This window comes from Rhipicephalus sanguineus, chromosome 4, assembly GCF_013339695.2.
Source record: "Rhipicephalus sanguineus isolate Rsan-2018 chromosome 4, BIME_Rsan_1.4, whole genome shotgun sequence".
Classification (NCBI taxonomy): Eukaryota; Metazoa; Arthropoda; class Arachnida; order Ixodida; family Ixodidae; genus Rhipicephalus; species Rhipicephalus sanguineus.
In genome coordinates, this window is record NC_051179.1 from 106027628 (window position 1) to 106032976 (window position 5349).

At 44.1% G+C, this 5349-nt stretch overlaps 1 long non-coding RNA gene across 1 annotated transcript; it reads right to left on the reverse strand.

The window, feature by feature from the left end:
* Window positions 1–1012: 1012 nt before the first annotated feature.
* On the reverse strand, window positions 1013–4746 carry LOC119390523 (uncharacterized). The gene is made up of 3 exons (XR_005183346.2): window positions 4676–4746; window positions 4182–4254; window positions 1013–1329 (listed from the first exon to the last, which is right to left on the reverse strand). It is a non-coding gene; the product is annotated as an uncharacterized LOC119390523 (long non-coding RNA).
* Between the last annotated feature and the right edge of the window lie 603 nt (window positions 4747–5349).

Sequence of the window (5349 nt, forward strand, 5' to 3'; positions counted from 1 at the left end):
GCCTAGCGTGTGTAAACAATATATGTGTGTCAATGATAAGAGAAATTTATCTAAAAGGGTAAAATGCTACCACCTACAGATGAAAGGGTAAGCAATTCCTACCGGTAAGACTTCCGCCTCACGGGTACCTTCGAGTGCGAGGGTCAGGAGACGCTTCCTATAAAAAATTACCACAGCACCACTCTCTAGGTCGAAGCTGTTCTACGAATTTAACGGGCTGATAATTTGGAATGTTCATAAATAGCGTTAAATGCTAACGCTAGTTTTTTTTTTCTGTTAAAGGATTTAAGTCAATACGCATTTGTGAATGTAAGGCAAGGTGTTTTCCTTGAGCTGTAGGTAGGCACTTCTTTTTATTTGAGCACCCAACTGACCAGCAGTCAGTCACTCACCACATTTACCACAGACAGGTTTCGTTACCGGTCAAGAGCCGTGCGTATGACCTATTCTAATGTGGCAGCTAATAAACTGAGCGCGTTCTTTATTACTTATTAGTGGCCAATTTGCACCTGTTCATTAATGATGAGGGCAAGTAGAGCAGTGCAGAGTTGAAAGCAAGGAGAGCCGATGAAAATTTTGTATTTCGACGCTGTTGATGCTGTGATTTTATCCGCAGCCACGTTGACCGTTTTACCACTTTGGCTTGATATTCAACATTCTACAAGGTGCTGGTTAGATGCCGCTCACAGGATTGAATGAAGCCTGTTTGTGACTGCACTTAGTTTTTAGGAAAATACGCTACTGATCTTACTCCACTTAATCAACCAGTGCGTGTAGTTCTTGTAGTTCGTTTAACAGTCGACAGTGCAGCATATGCCTCGCCGTAAGTATACTTGTTTCATCTGCAGAACGTCCTATATTCAGAAAAAGATGCCCCAAGTGCTACATGGAAGACTGTGTATTTGGGCTCGAGTTCCAGAAAGTGCATATCCATTTGAGTTTTTTGAGGCACGCTCTGAAACTGTGTTGAGCGACATCTCACGTGTGTTTCGTAAACTACATGCCATTTCTTTTGAAAATAAATTTTATTCAATGCTACTATGCGTTTGTGCAGCGATTCACAAGTCTAGATATTCAGCACTGATATATGGCACAGAGCCCTGGACTACGCATGAACTTTTTTCAAGGCATTCATTCGCGTCGTGCGAGAGACGTTCGTTCAAACGTGCCAATTCCTTGCGTCAGGTTGCTACCCGCACAGTGATGCCATGCATGCCTCGCTGATGCGTGCCGCCTCAGCACTGCTTTCCTCTGCGCGTGCAGCAGACTGTGGCTCAGCCCTGGCTTCGGCCTCAGTGGCACTGTTGCTGGCAGGCATGGCACCGGTCTCTGAGAGAACAAACAAACAAGCCGACGACAGAGCATGGATCACGACGCACAGTAAGACACAAATAACTTGGCCAACATTACAGAATAGCTACAAAAATGATCGCGTGTGGAGGAGTATCTCGGATGGAGCGTTTCTGGCCGCTAGAGTTCATATTGTTCTTTGAGCGTCGACGCGCTAGGTCCTTAATAGTAACGAAAAGCGCCAGGCCTCCGCGGAGAGCGCGGCACAATCACAGCGAAAGCTGGAAGAGCATCATTTCCATAACCGGTTGTAAACTCTCTAGGGGCTACTAATACAAGTACACTAGCAAAGTGCCCTCTACGGTATAAATCATAATTTTAGTGAAGTTGGGAAGCACCCACAACGCCATTATTCGTAATTCTCCGGAGAATCGAGGTACCAGCTACACATCGGTAAGGCATTTTGTGCACTTCCTTAATGCGACGGCTTATGACGATAAAGAATTATGGCAGAGCCCTTCGTAATGGGTCGGAAGCATTCAACAACCTACTCGTTGGGAAATTCGCATTGTGTGATGCCTGGTCACAGAATCCGCGGCGTCTGACGCCTGGTTATTATTTTACTCTTCTACCACGCTATATTAAATATGTTACTCTGGTTCCTTTCCGACATGAAGCGTGTATAGGGGTCTTTTTCCAAAGGGGTTTCAAGGACAAGCATGGCTCAGTTGAAGGATGTCCCAAACCTGAATGGCATCTTTGCAGCTAATGAAACAGTGTTCTATTGTCTCTCGTACATCGCAGAGACGACAGGTAATTGAAGAAAGAAAAATACCTTTCCTTTGCTACGATAATTTCACCGACAGTGTATCAGTATGGATGTTTTAAAAGAAGGTTTTTGTATCGGGAGAAATATACATTTTCCGAACTCGTTTTAGTGCATCACGTCCTGGAAGATCAGAAAATAATGAGTGTAAAGTGGAGCTGGAAAAAGCATAGATGAGGAATCTTTATGGAGTCTCCTGCGTGATACTGTATACATCAGTATTCTACAGAAAATTAAAAAAAAGTAACATTAATTCGCATACTATACGTTACCTTCTCCCAACGTCTCTTGATGAAGTGCTTTTTGATATGTTTTTCCTTATGAGAATGCACAGTTTGTGGAAAACGCACACGCAAGATCCTAATGCAGCACCAACCACTGCTTCAAGTATGCATTTTATTCGTATGGCTATTCATCTCATGGACATTTATTAAGAACTTGACACCAGACAAGACTGACACCCCATTTTGATGATGCGTTCCTCCTGACCAGCCTCCCTGTGCGACAGGGTTTGAAGAACTTTTACTGGTTTTCCGGATTTGCTCAGTATATATTTCTTAGACGTTGAATGCTTCTCTTACAGCGCTTGTGGGAATATTGTCGCTGAGTGAATGCATCACTACGTCATAACATTTGTGATAAATTCAAATACGCATTATAATAAATACCGTGGAAGAAAGAAAACCGGCATGGCTCTGTGGTAGAATACTGGGCTGCCACGCAGGGGGCCGAGGTTCGAACCCCGTTCCATCCTCGAAATTTTTTCGTTTTTTTTTTATTTTCCGCGATAATGGTTACGGACACCGACGGCGGCGGAAAACTACGGCGCCAAAAACGGCCGTTGTTGTGACATGTAACAGCTCTCGCTGTAGAGCTCAGATGTGTAAACGCTGGTTTGTTGAATAGCTGCAGGTGCAGAAGAAACATGGGTGAAGCCAGGTTGTGAGAGCGAGCAGTGCTTTCACAAGGAAACGCATAAGAGGGTAGTGATGTATAGGATGATGCATATACGGCAGACATGGCTTACAACTCATGGCCGGCAATTTACCACTTCTCCCAAAAGCAGAAAATGTACAGCCATTGCATATCTCCAATAGGAATATATATGGCAGAAATTTAGAGAAAAGCAAAGAAGCTAAAAAAAACCGCTCGGTCTCTTATGCACCCGCCTCAATCGACTCGAAAGCGATATCAATTTTCTTCTTCTTCGTCTACGTCGATGTATTGAACCTTCTGCGCACCCCTCCTAAAAGTTTCTGCATCTAACGTGCTTATTCAATGCTTCCATGATCGGAGGCATTGTCAGCTTTCTCCACCTCACCTTGCGTTCTATTGCCTCTGGGATCGGACCGCCTTTCACCAACCAATCATACATGTGGTGTAATCACCATGTAACGTCACGTTATGTGAAGTCACGAATGTTTTTTGCTTTATGACGTCGCGATGACGTCAAATAGTGACGTCATCACGTGAGAATAATTTTTTTGCACCTTTCGTGTTAGCGACGCCTGCGTCGGTCGGCCGTGAATTTGCGCGTTTGATGAGGCATATGAGGCTCTCGCCCTAAAAGAAGTTGAAAAATGACTAGACCGCGATGGAATAGAAAATCATAAGGGTGAGACATAGGATTGCGGCACAGTGGTCCGGAAAACCAAAGGAGGTATTCGGTGCCCCGGTTAACATTAGGTGAAAGGAATCCATGAAGAATATTTTAGTTCTCAATGTAATGCGAAAGCGTAGATGTTTATTGCACGCTGCAGCATTCCTCGAACGCTGTTTTCGAATCCATGCGGAGTAGCATCCGCATGGCGTCTTTCATCTTTCTGGAATTCGTCGCCGTCTCTAAGCCCTATGGCAAGGGCATCTAGCGACCGCCCAAATTCGTTTTCGGCATCAAATTTGCGCTAACCTTCAAATTTCCTGATGTGTACAGTAATGCATGTCAGCTTTACAAAAAAGCTGTGCTCTAGAAGCCGGCCTGGCCATGTAAAGGCGCAGCCGAAAATACAAAAGAAGAGTTTGTGGTTTTAAGAGGCTGTCCAAGCCTCACAAAAGGAGCACTCACCTGCAACAATGAGACCGAAGATGGTCAAGCCCACGAGTATAACTTTCAGCTGCATGCTTTCTTCTTCGCAGTACTGGTTATAAAAAAGGAAATACGCCACTTTGTCATGGGATCATGGAGCAAACTTGAAAATGTTTAGCGCTTTCCCATCTCCATAGGTCGGATATCGTGGAACAGACCGACCCTCGCACCTCAGCAGGTAGAGTATTGTTCTGGTAAACTCAATGAAGCGGGTTTGATTCCCGCGTGCGGTTACAGATGAAATAGCCCTAGGTTATTCCGCCTACGGCTGCGCCAGAATGTTATGGTTGCTTTGTGTTTGAAAGCCCCGGTATTTAGCTTTTTAAAAGTGATTCATAGCACAGTAGGAACTAAAGTCCCACATTACACACGAGCCCTGACTATCTACATTAACAGCTCCGCTGTAAAAGAAATTCGTACTTTTATTCATCTGTGGAACAGTTCTACACTTGAAAAAGTTAATCACGCCTCACCTTCCGAAATGACTCCTGCGAAGTTGTTTCGAAAGGTCCCTTCAGTTTTCAGTGCTCGGTGAATAGCTCATGCCTCGTGTTTTATACTTGGACAAGTTCACCAACGTGCACAAGAACATTTCAGTAAACATTCTTTATGATGACCTACCTTGTCACAATTTGGCCATATGCCGGTAATTGCATCCATCTACGTTTTTTGCAAATAGCACAACCCCAAAATAGGATCTGAGATTACATTCCACTCATCTAGATTGCTTGAAAACAATATAAAGCGGAAAGTGAGATCCGCAATTTCTTGACAAGGATGCACTGAACGATGACCGGCTCACATCACTTCGAAATGAAAGTGTCATCTAAGTTTGATACTTCCTGCGTCGCACTGTTTCCAAGCACAATTTGACGAATGCAATTATAGATGTGACAAACAGGATACGCTTCGCTTAGCAGATCAAATTCTGACAAGGTATGTCGTTCCAAAGAAAAATCGCAGCAATTTTTGTATGCAAGTGGATCAATATTTACAGGCTTTTACAGGATTGTAAATGCCCCGCGACGGTAAGCTGATAAAGCCCCTAGCGGCTTAGCTTACAGGGCGAGGCTACATTAGGGTCAAAAAACACTTTAATTTGGTCTCAGCCCCGTGACTCTACTTCTCATCTGTTTAACTTACATGA